The sequence below is a fragment of the Pelophylax lessonae genome, assembly GCF_965119305.1.
Source record: "Pelophylax lessonae genome assembly, chromosome: 2".
NCBI lineage: Eukaryota > Metazoa > Chordata > Amphibia > Anura > Ranidae > Pelophylax > Pelophylax lessonae.
This window is the reverse complement of record NC_138769.1, coordinates 275,776,875-275,799,958: the sequence shown is the minus strand read 5'-3', so window position 1 is coordinate 275,799,958 and position 23,084 is coordinate 275,776,875. Positions and strand designations below refer to the sequence as shown.

At 49.8% G+C, this 23,084-nt stretch overlaps 1 protein-coding gene across 4 annotated transcripts in view; it reads right to left on the bottom strand.

Annotated features, from left to right (window-relative positions):
- Nucleotides 1-23,084, bottom strand: part of TBC1D22B (TBC1 domain family member 22B) — a 780,346-nt gene that overhangs the window by 658,847 nt on the left and 98,415 nt on the right. The window lies entirely within an intron of this gene.

Here is a 23,084-nt window from a genome sequence, read left to right as displayed (position 1 = left end):
TGGACCCGAGAAGGAGGACCCGGACTGCACAGAGGAGGCAAGTATAATATGTTGGTTATTGTCATTTAAAAAAACAAAAAAAACACAAGACGTTATAATCGCGTAAATTACAGAATTGTGAATCTTTTAGTATTTATAAAAGTTTTGTAGCATGCTAACCACTAACCGCAAACCGACGTACCTGTACGTCGGCTTGAATTACGCAGTAGTTGTACTGGGGTGATTCCTGCAGCTAGAGGCATAACCCCTGTATAGTTTTTTAGAGCCGGCGGTTGGCTTTTTGGGGATAACAGATGGCGCTCAGCCGTTATCCCAGCAAGCGGCAGGGGACGACCCCCCCCTCCTGCCGCTCTGCCCAGGTCTCTCGTCCCACCGGGAGACCCGGGAAAATAGCCGGAATGTCAGCCGGCTGGTTATAGTCCCCAACTAAGCCAGATTCGGGTCTCCGATCATGTAACCCGGAAGCGACATCACTTCCGGTGTACTAAGCTCCCAACGGCACCTATTTAAAAAAACTGTCAGTATTCAAAAATGTAGTAAAAATGTTCCTTGTGACAGCAATAAGAGTAATGAGATTTTTTTTTTTTTTTTTTTTTAATATTTAAAAAAAAATTGTGTGTTAAAAATCAATAACAAAATAAAATAAACAGGGGGGAAAAAAAATGTAAAGCACCTCCGTCCGTTCGCGCACCAAAGAAAATGTACACATAAAACATACCTGCAAATGTAAACGGAGTTCAAACCACACATGTGAGGTATCGCCGCAATCATCAGAGCGAGAGCAATATTCTAGCAAAATACCTCCTAACACTAAACTGGCAAACTGTTAAAAAAACATTTTAAAGCATCATCTATAAAGATTTTTAAGTTCCGTAGTTTGTCGCCATGCCACGAATGTGTGCAATTTTAGATCGTAACATTTTAGGCATCTATTTACTCGGCGTGACATCTTTCACAATATACAAAAAAATTGTGCTAACTTTACAGTTTAGTTTTTTAAATTTAGTGAAGTGTATTTCCAAAATTGTGTTTGAAAGATGGTTGCGCAAATATCGCATGACAAAAAAATATCGCAAATTCCACCATTTTATTCTCCAGAGTCTTTGCAAAAAAAATGATCGAGATATACAGATATATATATATATATATATATATATATATATATATATATATATATATATATATATAGATAGAGAGAGAGAGAGAGAGATATATATATATATATATATATATATATATATATATAGAGAGAGAGAGAGATATATATATATATATTATATATTATTTATATTTGGGGGTTCCAATTAATTTTCTAGCCAAAGAAAATGGATTTTTGTAAGAACTTACCGTTTCTCTGAAATGCATTGACAGACGCAGCCTTTTTACTTCTTATCCATTGGGTTATGCTGCCCACTGCAGGAGTAGTTATAGGCAGCAAAAAAAACTGAATTTTTGTAAAATCTTACCAGTAAAATTCCTTTCTCTGAGTCCTCCGACAGTCGCCGCCTCCTCTAAGTCATCACTGTTGGGTATTGACTTCCCATCCGCAGGAGTAGCTAGGCATATAGACTTAGTCCAAAGACAAATACATTAGCATATACACACCCATGGAGGCTGTCCTATCTGGTCAATACCCCTCCCTGCATCACCACTCCCAACTCAGTTTGGTAGCATAGCAGTAGGTAATAAGAACTCCAAAAGAGGGGCGGGGGCGGCGACTGTCGGAAGAGTCAGAGAAAGGAATTTTACAGGTAAAATTTTACAAAAATTCAGTTTTCTCTTACGTCCTCCGACAGTCGCCGCCTCCTCCAAGTCATCACTGTTGGGATGTCCCAAAGCAGTATAGACATGAGGGGTGGGAGACGCAACCGTAGAAAAGGCAAAGCAGTACCCACATCAGAGAAAGTTATCTTACATGCACCGTAAGAGAACCAACTGGGCAACAGAAAAAAACAATGCTCAGCAGGATCAACAGCCCAGGAAAGCAAACACCAACAGCCAGGAACCCAGAAAAAAATTCAAGGGTCCTTCATGGCACTGCCGCACTGAGAACTTTGCGGCCAAAGGAAGCATCAGCTAATGCCAGAACATCTACTTTGTAGAATTTGGAAAAGGTGTGCACTGACGACCAAGTCGCAGCCTTGCACACCTGGGCCACCGAGGCCCGATGCCAATAGGCCCAGGACGCACTCAAATATCTGGTAGAGTGCGCCTTAACAGGGAAGGGCGGAACCCGTTCCTTCAAGGCATAAGCCTGTTCAATGGTCTGTCTGATTGATTTGGCAATAGTTGCTGCAGACGCAGCCATGCCCTTCCGAGATCCCTCAGGAAGGACAAATAGGGAATCCGTCTTCCGAAAGGATTCCCGTAGACGACAGGTAAACCCTGATTGCCCTGACAACATCCAAGGAATGCAAAGCAATCTCCTTCGGATGTTTAGGCTTCGTACAAAGCGAAGGCAGGACAATGTCCTCATTAAGGTGGAACTCAGTGATCACCTTGGGAAGGAAGGATGAGGGTGGTCGCAAAACCACCTTATCCTTGTGAATTATCAAGTAAGGGGAGCAGCAAGACAACGCCGCCAGCTCCGACACTCTGCGAGCCGAAGTGATCACCACTAGAAAGGCAACCTTTTTCGACAGCAGAGGCAACGATATCTCCCTGATGTTTTCAAAGGGAGCATGCTGTAATACGGACAGAACCAAGTTCAAGTCCCATGGAGGTAAAGGCTCCTTCCTGGGAGGAGCCAAATGTCGCACACCTTGAATGAAGGTGCGAATCAAGGAATGAGACGCCACAGGGCGTTGGAAAAGGACAGCCAGTGCCGACACCTGGCCCTTTATCGTGGCCAGCGCCAGGCGCTGATCCACTCCAGACTGGAGAAAAGCTAACACTCTCGACACCGAGTAAGAACGAGGGGAGAACCCCCTGGACTCACACCAGGCGAAGTAAGCTTTCCAGGTACAGTAATAGATCTTACCAGAGGAGGATTTCCTAGCCTTGATTAGAGTAGGGATAACCTCAGGGGAGAGAACCTTGTCCCTCAGGACCTGGGTCTCTACAGCCAGGCCGTGAAAGCCAGCGACTGTAAAGCAGGATGGAAGATCGGACCTTGAGACAGGAGATCTTCCCGCAAAGGCAGACGCCACGAAGGCGCCACTGCCAGATGAACAACGTCGGCGTACCAGGACCGGCGTGGCCAGTCCGGAGCCACCAGAGTCACCGGTGGCTCCGGAGCGGTTCCGAGACCAATCTGCGGAGGAACCGGGATAGTAATTGAATCGGCGGAAAGGCATACATAAGACGATACTGATGCCAAGGGGCTACCAACGCATCCGAGGCGTCCGCCAACGGATCGCGCGTTCTTGCCACGAACCTTTACACCTTTTGATTTAGCCGGGATGCGAACAGATCCACGTCCGGGGATCCCCACCTCGCACACAGCATCTGAAAGACCTCCGGGTGTAGGGACCATTCCCCTTGGTCCAGGGTCTGGCGGCTCAGATAGTCGGCCTGCCAATTTTCCACACCCGGAATGTGAACTGCTGAGATCGCCGGGACATGAGTCTCGGCCCAAGACAGAATGTCGGTCACCTCCCGGGCCACCCGAGCACTCCTGGTGCCCCCTTGGTGGTTGATATAAGCCACCACGATAGCATTGTCCGTCTGTACACGGACAGGACGGCCCGGAAGACGGCCCGACCACTGGAAGAGAGAGTTTTATCGCTCGCAGTTCCAGCACATTTATCGGGAGGGAGGACTCCTCCTCCGACCAAGTGCCCTGGGCAGACAGGTTGCCCAGGACTCCACCCCAGCCCGACAGGCTGGCATCCGTGGTAATCACCGTCCACACCAACGGACAGAAGGACTTGCCTTCCGCCACCGATGGGGACTGGAGCTACCACAGAAGAGCCAATCTGGTCTGACGACTCAAGGAGACACTCAGATCCAGGGACTGAGGCAGTCTGTCCCACCTGGCCAGGATCTCCGTCAGGAGAGCCCGCGTGTGAAACTGAGCAAAGGGGATCGCCTCGAAGGCAGACACCATCAACCCCAGAGACCTCATACAGGTTCTGAGTGACGAGGACGGGTTGTCCCTGAGGGACCTGATCTCGTCCTGCAAGGTCCGGAGCTTGTCCTCCGGTAAGAACACCTTTGCCTGAGCAGAGTCGAGAATCATTCCCAGATAGGGAAGACGAACCGATGGAGACAATGCCGATTTTTGAACGTTGATGGTCCATCCGAACTCCTGAAGCGTCTGTACCGTGATGGACAGATCGCGCACTAGGTCCTGGCTGGCACGTGCCCTCAGAAGGAGATCGTCCAGGTAGCCCAAGACCGCAATGCCCTGTGCCCTCAGTAGGCCCAGAACCGGCGCCAGCACTTTGGTGAAAACCCTGGGTGCCGAAGCGAGACCGAAAGGTAACGCCACAAACTGGTAGTGGTCCTCTGCGATAGCGAACCGAAGATACTGCTGATGACCCTCGAAAATGGGGATGTGTAGATACGCATCCTTCAGATCTATTGAGGCCAGGAATTCCCCTGGACTCAGGGAGGCCACCACCGAACGGAGAGACTCCATACGGAACTTCCGAACACGCACAAAGCGGTTTAGTGATTTCAGGTCCAGAAAAAGACGCACTTTGCCCTCCTTCCTGGGCACAGTGAACAGATTTGAATAAAACCCCCGAAACCTGTCCCGATGAGGCACCGGGACAATCACCCCCTGAGACAGAAGGTCCTGCACCGCTTGGTGCAGGTCCTGCAGACGCCCTGGGGACAAATGAAGATTTGAGGGAAAAAAATCTGTCCGCCGGCCTGGAAAGGAATTTGATCTTGTACCCCGATCGAATGATTTCCTGAACCCACCTGTCCGATATCCGGAGCAGCCAAGGTTGGAGGAAGCCGTGCAAACATCCCCCCACCCCAGAAATGGGTGAGGGCGCCCCTTCAGGAAGAGGAGGTCTGACCCGCCGAGCCGGCACTGCCGGACTTCTGCTTACCCGCCCAGGGCTTCTTCTGGTTGCCCTGGGCCTTGAAGGGCATGCCCTTGGATTGGTTCCGAAAGGACCCCTGATTGGATCTAGGCGCAGAACCCCGCTTGCCTCGAAAAGACTTGTTCTTCAGGTTCTGGGGCAGCATAGTGCTCTTGCCCCCCGTGACGCCTTTCACCGGGGTGTCCAACGCCTCGCCAAAAAGGCGAGCCAGCATAGGGAAAATCAGCAACTGTTTTCCGTGAGGACTGGTTGGCCGACCAGCTCTTCAGCCATATCAGTCGGCGTTTAAGCACCGCCACACTAGAGAGGCGAGCCACCAAGGGGGCCTCATTCAAGGCAGCATCACACAAGTACATGACTCCCTGGTGGATCTGATCCACCATTTCCAGCCGGGCAGGCGGAACACTATCAGACACGAGATTGCACCTAAACATCTTAGTCCAATCAGCCACCGCCTGAGCCACCAGAGCGGACGCGAAAACGGGTTTGAGCAATGAACCCGCCACCATATAGGAATGGCGAGCTAGAGACTCCAACCGCCGGTCCGTGGGATCCCGGAAAACCGGGGTATCCTCAGTAGGAACGAAGGTAGCCTTGTTCAACACGGCCACAGTGTGATCTACCTGTGGAGGCACACACCATCGTGATTCCGTAGCCGGCGCAAAAGGATAAAGCAATTTGAACCGGCTAGGTACCAGAAATGGACGTTTTAACGTGCGCCACATCTCATTAACAGTGTAATGAAACTCAGCTGGGCAGGGGAAAACCTGCGCAGACTTGTGGGTCCTGTGCGTCCCAAATGAGGACACAATGCCCGGAGGACTGGGCTCATCCTCTAAATGTAAGGTGTCCTTAACAGAAATAATCAACTCATCCATGGTCGCCCGTTCTTCAGGCGACCCCGGAGAGGAGGTATCAACCCCCTCCACCTCAGCCTCCCCCTCAGACCCCGGGGAGTCCAAGGATGAGCTGGACCCTGAAAAGGGCACGCTCGCAGCAGCAGCCATATCCCCATCTGAATCAGAAGAGAGAGAGACAACCTGGGCCTCTTTCTCGCAGCACGTTCAGACATCAGCATTTCCATATTAGCCACCAAAGTCGCCACCACAGCAGCCAAATCGGGTCGCAGCGGGGCCACAGGAGAACTGGGGCCCCCCACTAAAGCTGGAGGAAACTTGCTTTCCTGAGAATCCATTGCCCAAGTTATCAGAAACAAACCACAGTGCAATACAAATGTACTGTTCCTTTAACAGGTGTGCGCAGCCCACCGCTACAGCTATATTGACAAAAGACCCCAAAAGGAGAAGAGAAACTGAGCCAGAAGCGATAACACACAGGAAGATTGAGAGCAATAACCTGCAGAGCTCACAGAGTGTTGCTACCGATGTCCTGCTGCTGATGGAAAGGAAGTGCTGCTGAAGTAGGCTGGACTATATGCCAGACTCTGGGAAAATGGCTGCCCCATAGGAATGCATTGGAGGCTACGCCAAAATGGCCGCCGACATGCGGTCGGACCGATCGTTCCACCACCCACAAAATGGCGGCGGGTGGCGCCAAAATAACATGCAGAATCGCCCCAGAGGAGCTACACATGTTTGCCCATAGTTAAGATGGCGGACCGCGCGAATATGCACTGCTGCGGTCGCCACATCATCAAACGTCTGCACCCCCAACAATGCACCGAAGTGACACAGGGACAGGGACCCCCAGGCAACGTACAGTATCTGCACAAGCGATCCCCACAGGGATCGCACAGGGAGTCACACAGGCACAGACATGGGGAACACACAGCAACACAGACTGCCACCCCAGACAGAGGCCCCACACAGAAGTACTTACCTGTACCAGATGGCATGGGAAGCCTCTATGCACAGAAAACCGCTGTCCTCATCTGACAGGGAGTGCCGTGAGCCAGGGACATGACGTTGCAGCACCGCAGACGAGTCCTGTGAGGTAGCCACCTCACGGCTGCATCCCTGTAGCGAACAGGGATGGGTCGTTCATAATGCCAGGGCGAAACATAGCTGAACGCTCGATAGCGGGCTGGGGGTCCATCTGACCCTTTTGTCCTGGAGAACCAGGGCGGTCAGTCCGAATCCCAGCACCGCATGATCCATCTTCATCCGAAGAGAAGACTAACACTAGAAGCTGACAAAATAAACAGCTAGTAAAGTAAGAAAAAACTGACATTTTTCAAAGAAAAATCAAATAAAAGTTTAGGAAGGCTGAGACTGAAGCCCCAGCACAGGGAAGCCTGACTACTCCTGATGCTAGGCAGATTAAAACTGAGTTGGGAGTGGTGATGCAGGGGGGGTATTGACCAGATAGGACAGCCCTCATGGGTGTGTATATGCTAATGTCTTTGTCTTTGGACTAAGTCTATATGCCTAGCTACTCCTGCGGATGGGAAGTCAATACCAAACAGTGATGACTTCGAGGAGGCGGCGACTGTCAGAGGACGTAAGAGAAATAATAATTCTCCACGCCCACGGGGCTATCCCCATAGGCATAACCCACACCTTCTGCTCCAGCAAACCAGTTTCATTGTAAGCAGTGAAGATACAAAAAAAAAATAAACATCCCCATATTAGAGGGGCGGGTTCTGCGTCTGTCAATGGACTTTAGAGAGACGGATTTTACAGTAAGTTCTTACAAAAATCCAGTTTTCTCTATCATCCATTCACAGAAGCAGCCTTCTTACCCATTGGGACATCCTAAAGCAGTGTAGGCATGAGGGGTGGGAAGAACGCAACCAGAGAGTAATGCAACTCCAAACTTAGCCAACTGGGAACATGAAGCTCAACCAAGAACAACAGGAGCTCACCCAGGCGAAAAAAAAACCCTTAAAAAAAAAAAAAAAACCCTTGCAGCCAAAAGAAGCATCCGAAGATGCCAACAAATCCACCTTGTACAATTTTTTAAAAGTATGCACTGACGACCAAGTTGCTGCCTTACAAACTTGCACTACTGAGGCTTGATGGCAAAAGGCCCAAGAGCCACTCAGCGCTCTAGTACAATGAGCTTTTACAAGGAAAGTAGGAACGTGACCCTTCAGTGAATAAGCCTGAACAACCGTCTGCCTGATCCATCTGGATATGGTCGCAGCAGACGCAGCCAAACCTTTACAAGGTCCTTCAGTAGGAACAAATAGAGAGTACGATTTTCTAAAAGACTCTAAAAGTTACCATCAGTTAAACCCTTATTGCCCGAACCGCATCCAAAGAGTGCAAGGTAAATTCCTTGCGATGTTTAGGCTTAGGACATAAGGAAGGCAACATGAGGTCTTCATTGAGATGGAAATCTGACAGTACCTTAGGAAAGACGGATTAGGTGGAAGCACCACTTTATCTCTGTGGACCACTAAATAAGGCAGACAGGACAGCGCTGTCAACTCAGACACTCTGCGAGCAGCAGTAATAGCCACCAGGAAGGCAACCTGAAGAAAAGTGTGAATCAAGTTATTAGTGGCCAACGGACATTGAAAGGAAATAACCAAGGCCAACACCTGGCCCTTGACAGCGCCCAAAGCCAACCGCTGCTCAACCCCTTTTTGTAAAAAGGCCAAGACCCGAGCTATAGAAAACAAGCGAGGGTACAGCTGCAGCGATTTACACCATGAAACGATTTCAGCATACAATGATTTATCTTCCTGGACATCGATTTCCTGGCCTTCAAAACTATAGGAATCACTGAGTCAGAAAGGCCTCTATCCCTCAACACCTTGCTTTCCACAGTCAAGCCATTAAAACCAGCGACCGTAAAGCAGAATGGAAGATCGGTCCACAAGACAGCAGATCTTCCCGCAGAGGAAGTCTCCATGGAGGATCTACGACCATTTTTAACAGGTCTGCCTACCAAGACCGCTAAGGCCAGTCTGGTGCCACCGGAACGACCGGAATGCCTTCCACCGCCACCCGGCGAAGAAATCTCAGCAGGAGTACGAAAGGAGGGAAAGGCATAAATCAGCCGATATTGGCTCCAAGGAGCCACCAAAGCGCCTGTGGCGTTGGCCAGAAGATTCTGCGACCTGGCCACAAACTGCTAGCTGACTTGTCCAGTGGAACAGGCAAAGCTTGATCGCTCTGAGCTCCAGAATATTGATCGGCAAGGAGGACTCTACTGTCGACCAAGTCCCCTGGGCACACAGGAACACCAGGGCCGGAGCCATCTGGTCCATAAGTTCCATCAGCTCCGGGGGAACTATGTCAAGATCCAAGTTCCCCTTCAGAACCTTAATCCATTCCGTAACCATCGGATACTAAAACAGACACAAATAACCTGCCAACACATGAAGATGGCGGGAACGGGTTTCCACCCGCCTGTCCACCAGATCCGTAAAAACCAGGGAAACTTCCCCAGGCACTATAGTAGATTTGTTCAACCTGCAAACGGGATGATCCCCGTTAGGCGGTACCGTCCAAAGGTTCGAGACCGTCTCAGCAAAGGGATAACGGCGTTTAAAGCGCTTATGCACTACAAGCAGGTGCTTGATGTGCGGCCATTGGTCATTAATATCATGAAAATTCTTGGGAAAAGGGAAAACTTTGCCCGATTTTTGGGTTTTTCCAGGAGCCAAAAGACACCCATGTCCCTGCCAACGTGTACTCCTCTGCCATTTTTAAAGTTTCCCTTACTGAAACAAATCAGGACTTCCATCAAAGCGCGTTCCCGCGCTGCAGCTGAAGACAGGTCCTCTTCACCATCTGACTGAAAGGACACCGACCCCTCAGGTAGGGGGGCATCCATTAGCCTGCGAAATATAATCGGCGCATGATGCATCGCGATGCGACCCTTCGCGATTCTGCATCGATTCGGGGTGCCAGCAACATCGATTAGGAAACTACGTCATCAGCCGCGGCCACGCCCTCCCGCGCCTGGGAGAAAAAAGTCACAAGAACACAGCTGATTGGTAAATAATGATAATCAGCGCAAACCATAAAAATCAAAAAACATGTAAAATGGTGCACACAAGGCTGCAAACAATCAGTGCTGAACACAAAACACCAGTGAAAAATCTATAAATATTGCTGCGCCAAGTGAAATAACATATATAAATAAATGTGCTTAGATCAGAAAGCAACGTCGCGTCACTTCCGGTTCCGGCATTCTGGTGGAGCGCATTGCGTTCCAGGACGCTACTCATTGCTTGTATTGACTGCAATATTGTGAGTACCCATTTTATATATGATTTTCCAATAAAGGCTTTACGGTATCACACTATTAGCCTTCTTTTGTGCCCTATATGACCATTCTGCCCCTACACATTACCGATTCGCCGAAGCCCACCCACGGACCATTGGATATATTACCGCTCCCAAAGTAGAGGACCATAGGATTCTGAACTCCTTCTGGGATGCCTACACACCACGGACCCCCAGGGATGACACCACACATTCCCCCATCACAGAAGGGAGATAGGAGCCTACGGAGCGACCTTCGCTTGCACCTAATACCCGCTCTGGGTATATCTGGTTAGTAGGACATTTACCTTAGGGGTCACCCAGCACCTCACCAGTTACCCACCACGGGGTAACCCTAAGATTTATGTCACCTGTATATCCATTTGGTTATGGACTAATCCAGTTATTTACACACCACCATCGCATTACCGGCTATAAATGGATTTTTGTAAAATCTTACCGTAAAATCCTTTTCTCTTAGCTCATTGACAGACGTAGTCCTCGGTGATACACCACCTTCGGGTTATGTTGCCTCCACAGGAGCAGGACTAGACAGGAAATTAAAAAGCTCTGGCCACACCCTAGGGGCAGTCCCAGAGGGTATATCCTCTCTCTCTCTGCCTCAGCAAATCAGTTATGTCAAAAAGCAGTCTTTAGAGATTTTAACCCAACCCAACTCAAAAACAGAGGGGCGGGGACTACGTCTGTCAATGAGCTAAGAGAAAAGGATTTTACGGTAAGATTTTACAAAAATCCATTTTTCTCTAGCGCTCATTGACAGACGTAGTCCTCGGTGATACACCACCTTCGGGACATCCCAGAGCAGTATCACAAATGAGGGGTGGGAAAATGGAAATCAAATCCCAATCTAGAAGGCCCAACCGGTGCCAACTAGAAGTTTACAATGCTCATCCTTAATGATGAGACTCAACAAAAAAGAGAAAAATTTTTTATTTTTTTTTCAAACAGAAAAAAACCCTCGAGGTAGACCACCGGTCTCCTCAAATTGCGGCCTGCAAAACCTTGCGGCCAAATGAGGCATCCGCCGATGCCGTCACATCAATTTTATAGAATTTTGTAAAGGTATGTATCGACGACCAGGTGGCCGCCTTACATACCTGGACCACTGACGCCTGATGGCGAAAGGCCCAGGAAGTACTGAGCGCTCGAGTGGAGTGCGCCCTAACAGGGAACGGAGGACTCTGACACTTAATAGAATAAGCCTGTACCACCGTTTGTCTAATCCATTTGGCAATGGTCGCGGCAGATGCAGGCAAACCCTTTCTGGGGCCATCCGTGATCACAAAAAGTGAATCCGTCTTACGGAATGATTCCGTAGCTTTCAGGTATACCCTGATTGCCCGAACCACATCTAAGGAATGCAACGCATGTTCCCGATGATGCTTGGGCTGAGGACACAAGGAAGGTAGTACAATATCTTCATTCAGATGAAAATCTGAAACCACCTTAGGAAGAAAAGATGGCTTAGGATGAAGTACTACCTTATCCCTATGAATCACTAGGTATGGGGACTGGCATGATAATGCAGCCAGTTCTGACACCCTGCGAGCAGAAGTAATAGCCACCAAGAAGGCCACCTTCTGGGATAAAGTAAGCAAGGGAATCTCCCTGATGTTTTCAAAGGGAGGTTTCTGTAGAACCGACAAAACCAAATTAAGATCCCAGGGCGGTAAGGGCGCGCGGACTGGAGGAGCCAGGTGCCGCACCCCCTGGATGAAATTCAGCACCAAGGACTTGGTAGCTAAAGGTTTCTGAAAGAAGATTGCTAATCCTGAAACTTGACCCTTGATTGTGCTCAAGGCTAGCTTCTGCTCAACCCCTTGTTGCAAAAAGGCCAATATTCGAGTCACCGAATAGGTACGTGGAGGAAATCCTAAAGATTCGCACCACGCAATATAAGTCTTCCATGTGTGATAATAGACCTTGCTGGAAGTCGCTTTCCTTGCTTTAATAAGGGTAGGAATGACTGAAGCTGACAAACCTCTGTCCTTCAGTACTTGGGTCTCAATGGCCAGGCCATTAAACCCAGCGACTGTAAAGCATGATGGTAAATTGGTCCTTGAGACCACAGACACTCCCTGAGACGAAGTTCCCACGGAACGTCTGCGACTAGCATGTCCAAGTCGGCCAGGCCGGCTTGAGGAGGCCAGCCTAGAATTTCTAGGACCACTGGCGCTGATAGAATCTGAACCAGGCGTCCCTAGAGGTATCTGGCCCCGACCATCCGAGAAAGTCTGGTCGTTTTCTGTTCCCACACATTTATCAGATACCTGATTGTTATCAGGAAGGGTGATCTTTTCTGGTTGAACCTCAGGGACCGAAGTCACCCGACTAGAGGCTACTTGGCCTATCTGGTCAACCAGATCCGATTCCTGTGAGGTATAGGGACTAATCTTAGGAAAAGGTAAAGGAAAAGATCTATTCAGGGAACGGTAACTACCGCTTCCTGTAGTACTTAACTGTTGGAAGGGAAGAATCGCACCAGTAGTAGTGGTTGAAGCTCGATCTAATGTCCTGAATACCGGTGAAAACGTCCCCCCACCCTGAAACCGGGTGGGGGCGCACCTTCAGGCTGTGTACTCCTTTGCTTCGGGTTTGGCTGGGTTGGTCCTCTGCTTGTCCGACCAGCCCTTCTTGAACCCTCCTGGAGGAGTCTTGCCTTTCCCGCTAGTACCAGCCGGGCGCCCTTTATGGGCGGTAAAGAAAGGTCCTCGCTTGTTGCGAGGTCCCTTAGCTTTAGCAGCCTGTGGCAAAAAAGTGCTCTTGCCCCCAGTGGCATCCTTGATGATTTCATCTAGGTTGGCCCCAAATAGACGATTCCCCTGAAAAGGGAGATTTGTCAAGGTCTTTTTTGGAACCTAGGTCAGCTGACCAGCATCTTAACCACAGCACACGTCTGAGGATCACCGCTGACATAGATGCATGCCCTAATAAGGGAGTAGTGTCCAAGGCAGATAAACTGTAGCCCTTGTATAATCTGTTCCATCAAATCAGATGTCTCCTGGGGAATATCTTTTCCCCTAAGGTCTTGGCGTACCATTTTCGCCCATTCCGTAAGTGTCTGGGAAACTAGACCAATAACAATTACTGGTCTAAATGCTGACCCTATCAGAGAGAAGATGGTGCGGGACTCTGCTTCCATCTTTCGATCCACCGGATCCTTAAAGGACGAAGTGTCCTCCACTGGGATAACCGTGGCTTTATTCAGCCTGGAAATAGGTGGATCCACCACTGGTGGTACCGTCCATTTCTTAATGATGGATTCCTCAAACGGATAGCATCTAGCAATACGCTTGGAAATAGTAAAGGTACGTTTAGAATGCTCCCATTCTCCTTTAATCTGATTACCGAAACATTTGGGTACAGGAAAAACCTTCACCGTTTTGATGGGCTTATTAGTACCAAAAGGAATCTCTGTTTCAGTTGCCTCTGCCGGTAAAGCCTCAAGTTTTAAGGTTTCCTGCACTGCCACAACTAGTGCGTCCACCAATGCTTCTTCCTGAATTATAGCAGGAGAAGAAGCGTCCTCCTCACTGTCTGAGGGGGCTTTACCTGGGATAACAGCCTTTGCAGAGGAACCTGCAACTGCAGTGACCATCTCTGAATCTGAGTCAGAGGTGTCAGATAGTATAGGGGTAGGCGGGGGTCGCTTCCTTGACCCCCGTCCCTGACAGGCCGCCTCCACCCGAGCCACCATAGACTCCAAAATTGCTGTAAATGACTCTACACTCTGTGCACCGGCGGGTCCCGTGGCCCCCTCGAGGGAAACAGGTGGGGGAATATGTGTGGCAGGGTCCATGATAATTCCAATCACTTCCTGGATAATATAATTCAAAAATAAAAAACTTTTTTTTTTTTTTTTTTTCAGACCCCCAGCGCCACAAAAAGCCCCTTAGTGTTACCTGCTAGGGATCCCTATCGATCGAGAGAGAGAGAGAGAGAGAGATAGACCCCCAGGCTCACCACTTGATGCTCAGAGTTTAACTGCAACAGGTTACAGCGCTGTCTTGACAAACAGGAAGTCTTTAGGCTGGCTGCCCAGGAAGAAAGGAGGCGGCTCCGCCCCTCTGCACGCCTTCCGGTGCCTCCCCTAGCTCCACGAGGTGTTTGGATCACCTCAAACATGGCCGCCCCCATGCTGGAGACACGAGGCTACGCCAAAATGGCGGCTCGTGCGATCTAGCAAAAAAAATGGCGGCGGCCTGTACTGAATAGCGGTGTGCTGCAGGGCACACAACACTCTCTCTGCATGGGGATTTGGCGTGGTTGGCGGTACCGGCCCTGGCGGACCGCATGGCCATTCGGGAGGCCTGCTAATAGCTGGAGATCTGATTAGGAAGGCAGTCTACATGTCCGTGGCTTCTGACTGGTAGGTAGCTTATTCCTATCACCGTAAGATTCCCAGAATGCCACAGATTATAATCTTTTTAACATGTATACAATTAGATTGTTAGCTCCCAAACCAAGCCTCCTGGCTTTTTGCACATAAAATCACACTCAAAGTAGGAGGATCTGTGTCATTTATAGGATAGAGAGGGACTCTATCTTACCATACAGAGAGGGGCCCGCGTTCACCACAAGACCCGTCAGGGGAAAAGGGGGAACATACTACTCACCATACCGGAACCAGGCGGGCACCAACTCCTGACAGTACCCCTCTCCACCGGGGCGGGAGGGCTGTCGACCGATATGGACGCCGTGACTCATGGTCTTTGGCGTTTCAGCGAGACGTTTAACTCGCGGGGTCAGTCCTTTAATGAGACTTTGTCGCGGCCGACCCAGCGCGGAGCTATGGCCTGCACGCGCTCGTAGGCTGAACTGGGGTGACCACCGGATCTCAACATCCAGCCCGTCGCCCAGTTCAGCTTTCTTGCTTGAAGATCTCACAGGAACACTGGAGAAAAAAAGCTGTCTAAAAAATCCTTTAAGAAAAAAATCTTGCCAGGACCTAAGATCCCAGCAAGGTATCTAGGTCCTTACTCCTAACTAGACAGAAAATAACTGATTTGCTGAGGCAGAGAGAGAGAGGATATACCCTCTGGGACTGCCCCTAGGGTGTGGCCAGAGCTTTTTAATTTCCTGTCTAGTCCTGCTCCTGTGGAGGCAACATAACCCGAAGGTGGTGTATCACCGAGGACTACGTCTGTCAATGAGCGCTAGAGAAAAGGACTTTTTTCAGCCAGTCACCCCATTATATGCATTATTCACTTTTGTGCACTTTATTGCACTCTATTTTTCTATTGTCACTTTAATTTTTCTGAGCGCCTAGACCACTTTCTATATTTTTAGTGCACCTCATTAAACTTTCGCTTGCCACTGCCACTATACTTTGTTTTATATATTTTACCATTGCATTGTACCAATTTTATAGTGCACTATATTTTATTGCTTGATCATACTTCTAATTCTTATATACACGTTGTCACTTTGATTGCACCTTACCACTGGGATATTGATACACACTAGCCACTGTGTTTTACTATTTATATATCATATGTTGATTTTATATATTTGTTGCACTGATTACATATTGACCACCATTTTTCACACTACGGTGTATTTATATATCAGTTTTATTCATTGCCGTTTACACCCTAGTCCATTACCAAAGGCAGCGCCAATTACCCAAATTTTTTATCTCATTTTATACAGTCCTTGAAATGTAGTTCAGGGTAGGCTGCAGCCTACACATTCCTTTATATATTTTAGATATCCTTAGCGCGGAGTTAATTTCTTTCCAAAATACTCATCATGCCACTCAGCAAACAGATTGGAGTGTCTACTTTGCAAAATGGGGTCCTTTGGGGGGGGGGGGGGGGGGTTGTGCCATCTTGGCATTTCATGGCCTTCAAAAGTGTGATAGGTAGTAAGGAGTGAGATCAACAATTTAAACCCTTAGAAAGCCAGAAGGGGTGGATTGGTTTTCCGGGTTCTGTACGTGGCTAGACTGCCAAAAAGTCTCACACATGGGGTATCCCTGTACTCAGGAGAAGCAGCAGAATGTATTTTGGGGTATCATTTCACATATACCCATGGCATGTGTGAGCATTATATAATTTACTGACAACTTTGCGTAAAAAAAAAAAAAAAATTATAATAATAATTTTCCCGAAACTTGTGGCAAAATATAAACTATTCCATGGACTCATCATGCCTCTCAGCTAATAGCTTGGAGTATCTACTTTGCAAAATGGTGTCATTTGGGGGGGGGTTTTGTGCTATCTTGAAATTTCAGGGCCTCTGAAACTGACAGGTAGTGCAGTGGTAAAATCAGCAATTTACTCCATTAGAAAACCTGAAGATGGGGATTGGTTTTCGGGGTCCGGTACACATGTGGTATCCCTGTACTCAGGAGAAGCAGCAGAATGTATTTTGGGGTGTCATTTCACATACAGTACCTTGCGAAAGTATTCGCCCCCCTTGAACTTTGCGACCTTTTGCCACATTTCAGGCTTCAAACATAAAGATATAAAACTGTAATTTTTTGTGAAGAAACAACAACAAGTGGGACACAATCAAGAAGTGGAACGAAATGTATTGGATATTGTGGCCAAAGGAAGCATCAGCTGACGCCAGAACATCTACTTTGCAGGATTTTGAAAAAGTGTGCACCGACGACCAAGTCGCAGCCTTGCACACCTGGGTCACTGAGGTCCGATGCCAACAGGCCCAGGACGCACTCACAGATCTGGTAGAGTGCGCCTTAACAGGGAAGGGTGGAACCCGTTCCTTCAAAGCATAAGCCTGTTCAATGGTCTGTTTGATCCATTTGGCAATAGTCGCTGCAGACGCAGCCATGCCCTTCCGAGGTCCCTCAGGAAGGACAAAGAGGGAATCCGTCTTCCGAAAGGATTCCGTAGACGACAGGTAAACCCTGATCGCCCTGACAACATCCTGCAAGAGTGCAGAGCAACCTCCTTAGGATGCTTAGGCTTCGTACAAAGCGAAGGCAGGACAATGTCCTCATTAATGTGGAACTCAGATACCACCTTAGGAAGAAAGGAGGGATGTGGACGCAAAACCACTTTATCCCAGTGAATCACCAAGTATGGAGAACGGCAAGATAACGCTGCCAGTTCCGACACCCTGCGAGCCAAAGTGATCGCCACCAAAAAGGCAACCTTCTTAGACAGCAGAGGCAACGATATTTCCCGAATGTTTTCAAAAGGAGCACGCTGTAAGACGGACAGAACCAAGTTCAAGTCCCATGGAGGTAAGGGCTCCTTCCTGGGAGGAGCCAAATGTCGCACACCTTGAATGAAGGTGCGAACCAGAGAGTGAGACGCCACAGGGCGTTGGAAAAGAACAGCCAGTGCAGACACCTGGCCCTTGATCGTGGCCAGCACCAGGCGCTGGTCCACTCCAGACTGGAGGAAGGCCAACACTCTCGACACCGAGTACGAGCGAGGGGAGAACCCCCTGGACTCACACCAGGCAAAATAAGCCTTCCAGGTACGGTAATAGATTTTACCGGAGGAGGTCTTTCTAGCCCTAACAAGGGTAGGGATGACCTCAGAAGAAAGACCTCTGTCCTTCAGGACCTGGGTCTCAACAGCCAGGCCGTTAAAGCCAACGACCCTAAAGCAGGATGGAAGATCGGACCCTGAGACAGGAGATCTTCCCGCAGAGGCAGACGCCACGGAGGCGCCACTGCCAGGTGAACAACGTTGGCGTACCAGGACCGGCGTGGCCAGTCTGGAGCCACCAGAATCACCAGGTGCGGTTCCGAGACCAATCTGCGGAGGAACCGGGATAGTAACTGAATCGGAGGAAAGGCATACATCAGACGATACTGATGCCAAGGGGCTACTAACGCATCCGAGGCGTCCGCCAACGGATCGCGTGTTCTTGCCACGAACCTTTCCACCTTTTGATTTAGCCGGGATGCGAACAGATCCACGTCTGGGGATCCCCACCTCGCGCACAGCATTCGAAAGACCTCGGGGTGTACGGACCATTCCCCCTGGTCCAGGGTCTGGCGGCTCAGATAGTCGGCCTGCCAATTCTCCACACCCGGAATGTGAACTGCCGAGATCGCCGGGACATGAGCCTCGGCCCAAGACAGAATGTCGGTCACCTCCTGGGCCGCCCGAGCACTCCTGGTGCCCCCTTGGTGGTTGATGTAAGCCACCGCGGTAGCATTGTCCGTCTGTACATGGACAGGACGGCCCCGAAGACGGCCCAACCACTGGAAGAGACAGAGTTTCATCGCTCGCAGTTCCAGCACATTTATCGGGAGGGAGGACTCGTCCTCCGACCAAGTACCCTGGGCAGACAGGTTGCCCAGGACTCCACCCCAGCCCGACAGGCTGGCATCTGTGATAATCACCGTCCACACCAACGGACGGAAGGACTTGCCTTCCGCCACCGACGGGGACTGGAGCCACCACAGAAGAGCCAATCTGGTCTGAAGACTCAAGGAGACACACAGATCAAGGGACTGAGGCAGTCCGTCCAGAATCATTCCCAGGTAGGGAAGACGAAGCGATGGAGACAACGTAGATTTTTGAAAGTTGATGGTCCATCCGAACTCCTGAAGCGTCTGTACCGTGGTGGACGGATCGCGCACTAGGTCCTGGCTGGAACGTGATCTCAGAAGTAGATCGTCCAGGTAACCCAAGACCGCAATGCCCTGAGCCCTCAGCAGGCCCAGAACCGGCGCCAACACCTTGGTAAACACCCTTGGTGCCGAAGCGAGACCGAAAGGTAACGCCACAAACTGGTAGTGGTCCTCTGCGATAGCAAACCGAAGGTACCGCTGATGGCCCTCGAAAATGGGGATGTGCATGTACGCATCTTTCAGATCTATCGAGGCCAGGAATTCCCCTGGACTCAAGGAGGCCACCACCGAATGGAGAGACTCCATAAGGAACTTCCGAACACGCACGAAGCGGTTTAGCGCTTTCAGGTCCAGAATAGGACGCACTTTGCCCTCCTTTCTGGGCACAGTGAACAGATTTGAATAAAACCCCCGAAACCTGTCCCGATGAGGCACCGGGACAATCACTCCCTGAGCAAGAAGGTCCTGCACCGCTTGATGCAGGTCCTGCAGACGCCCCGGAAGCAGATGAAGATTGGAGGGAAAGAATCTGTCCGCCGGCCGGGAAAGGAATTCGATCTTGTATCCCGATCTAACGATTTCCAGAACCCACCTGTCCGATATCCGGAGCAGCCAAGGTTGGAGGAAACCACGCAAACGTCCCCCCACCCCTGAAATGGGTGAGGGCGCCCCTTCAGGCAGAGGCGGATTGACCCGCCGAGCCGGCATCGCCCGACTTCTGCTTACCCACCCAGGGCTTCTTCTGACTGCCCTGGGCCTTGAAGGGCTTGTCCTTGGCTTGGTTCCGAAAGGCACGAAAGGACCCCTGATTGGATCTAGGCGCAGAACCCCGCTTGCCTCGAAAATACTTGTTCTTCGGGTTCTGGGGCAGCATAGTGCTCTTGCCCCCCGTGACGCCTTTCACCAGGGTGTCCAACGCCTTGCCAAAAAGGCGAGAGCCAGCATAGGGAAAATCAGCAACTGTTTTCCGTGAGGATTGGTCAGCCGACCAGCTCTTCAGCCATATCAGTCGCCGGTTAAGAACCGCGACACTAGTGAGGCGAGCCACTAAGGGGGCCTCATTCAAGGCTGCATCACACAAATACATGACTCCTTGGTGGATCTGATCCACCATTTCCAGCCGGGCAGGCGGAAAACCATCAGACACGAGATTGCTCCTAAGCATCTTAGTCCAATTAACCACCGCCTGAGCCACCAGAACGGACGCGAAAACGGGTTTGAGCAACGAACCCGCCCCCGTATAGGAATGTCGAGCTAGAGACTCCAACCGCCGGTCCGTGGGATCCCGGAAAACCGGGGTATCCTCAGTAGGAACCAAGGTAGCCTTGTTTAACACGGCCACAGTGTGATCTACCTGTGGAGGCACACACCATCGTGATTCCGTAGCCGGCGCAAAAGGATAAAGCAATTTGAATCGACTAGGTACCAGGAATGGACGTTTCAACGTGTGCCACATTTCATTAACAGTGTAATGAAGCTCAGCTGGGCAGGGGAAAACCTGCGCAGACTTGCGGGACCTGTGGTTCCCAAATGAGGACACAACGCCCGGAGGACAGGGCTCATCCTCTAAATGTAAGGTTTCCTTAACAGAAACAATTAACTCATCCATGGTCGCCCGTTCTTCAGGTGACCCTGGGGAGGAGGTATCAACCCCCTCCATCTCAGCCTCCCCCTCAGACCCCGGGGGGTCCAAGGATGAGCGGGACCCTGAAAAGGGCACGCTCGCAGCAGCAGCCATATCCCCATCTGAATCAGAAGAGAGAGACAATGTGGGCCTCTTTTTTGCAGCACGTTCAGACATCAGCATTTCCATATTAGACACCAAGGTCGCAACCACAGCAGCCAAATCAGGTCGCAGCGGGGCCACAGGAGAACTGGGGCCCCCCACTAAAGCTGGGGGAAACTTGCTTTCCTGAGAATCCATTGCTCAATTTATCAGAAACAAACAACAGTGCAATACAAAATTTACTGTCCCTTTTAAAATCGCTGTGGTATGCGCAGCCCACCACTACAGCTACAGTGACAAAAGACCCCAAAAGGAGAAGAGAAACTGAGCCAGAAGCGATAATACAGAGGAAAATTGAGAGCGATAACCTGCAGAGCCCGCAGAGTGTTGCTACCGATGTCCTGCTGCTGATGGAAAGGAAGTGCTGCTGAAGTAGGCTGGACTATAGACTGCCAGACTCGGGGGGGAAAATGGCTGCCCCATAGGAATGCATTGGAGGCTACGCCAAAATGGCCGCCAAACATGCGGTCGGACCGATCGTTCCACCTCCCACAAAATGGCAGGGGATGGCGCCAAAATAGCATGCAGCATCGCCCCAGAGGAGCTACACATGCCTGCCCATAGCCAAGATGGCGGACCGCGCGAATATACACCGCTGCGGTCGCCACACAACCAAACGTCTGCACCCCCAACAATGCACCGAAGTGACACAGGGAAAGGGACCCCCAGACAACATACAGTATCTGCACAAGCGATACCCGCAGGGATCGCACAGGGAGTCACACAGGCACAGACATGGGGAACACACAGCAACACAGACTGCCACCCCAGACAGAGGCCCCACACAGAAGTACTTACCTGTACCAGAAGCCGTGGGAAGCCTCTATGCACAGAAAACCGCTGTCCTTATCTGACAGGGAGTGCCGTGAGCCAGGGACATGACACTGCAGCACCGCAGATGTGTCCTGTAAGGGTAGCCACCTCACGGCTGCATCCCTGCAGCGAACAGGGATGGGTCGTTCGTAATGCCAGGGCGAACCATAGCTGAACGCTCGATGGCAGGCTGGGGGTCCATCTGACCCTTTTGCCCTGGAGAACCAGGGCGGCCAGTCCGAATCCCAGCACCGCATGATCCATCTTCATCCGAAGAGAAGCCTAACACTAGAAGCTGACAAAATAAACAGCTAGTAAAGTAAGAAAAAAACTGACATTTTCAAAGAAAATCAAATAAAAGATTAGGAAGGCTGAGACTGAAGCCCCAGCACAGGAAAGCCTGACTACTCCTGACGCTAGGCAGATTAAAACTGAGTTGGGACTGGTGATGCAGGGGGGGTATTGACAAGATGGGACAGCCCCCATGGGTGTGTATATGCTAATGCCTTTTGTCTTTGGACTAAGTCTATATGCCTAGCTACTCCTGCGGATGGGAAGTTAATACCCAACAGTGATGACTTAGAGGAGGCGGCAACTGTCGGAGGACGTAAGAGAAATGGGGTCTTTTAGACTCTAGATCTCTCCTCTGACCTAACGCATCTGACCACACCAAAATTGGTGTGATAAAATACTTTCCCAATTTCCCAATGGCGCTGTTTATTTCTGGTGAAACAGAAGTCATGAAATGCTCGTAGCTTCCGGTATCTTAGGGCATAGAAATGATTGGAGCCATTCTCATCTCCAATTAGCGCTATGGTTAGATAATTGAACCACCGGCTGCACTCTCGGGTTAACCGGTGGGACAGGAGAGCCTGAAAAAATCACGGAAGGCGGCGGTGGGGGGGCGGGGAGTCCCCTCCCACTGCATGTAAAAGCAGTCTAGCGGTCAATTATCCGCTAGGATTGCTTTTACATGTAAGCCGACCGCTGGCTGTAAAAAACGATACCAAGATGATGCCTAAATCTGCAGGCATCATCCTGGTATAACCACTCAAAGTCCAGCAACGTACCAGTACATTGCTGGTCCTTTGGCATATAGTGTACAGTAGGTTTTTTGTTTTTTTTCATGCAGCCTGTGGGCTGAACGAAAAAAAAGAGAACCTAACAGAAATCAGCACAGGAATATTGTGTAGTATTACTCATCATTAACCGCCCAAACAACCACCCACTGAATTTAATAATGGGTATACATGACAATATTCCAAGTATACCTAAAAGGTATTTTAACTGCAGTGCTGAAATCAGCCTATCACCACAGCTGCTGCCAGCAAAGGTATCCATATATTCTGAGCGCAATCACTGTTTGTGTCAGAATATATAAAATCAATGTGGCAGCCGACGAGTACCTATAAGAGAAACAGGTTAACAAAAGAATGAAAAACAAACAAAGTACAGTAAAAGTACAGTAGGAAGAGTAGAAGAACATATAAAATGACTGACACGACAACTGTTTTGGATTTTTTAAATTTTTTTGTAACTGTTTTTTCTGCGAACTGCGATTTTCCAGCTTGGGTCTCTCAAAATGTCGATAGCCATCGAACATCTTTCGAGACCCTGCGTTTGTGTGCCCTACACTGTGTCGTGCTGTACCCTACACTAAAACTCCACTAGTGTATGGTAGCGCTCAAAACATTCCCCGATGCAGAGACCAGGTTGGTCAGGACATC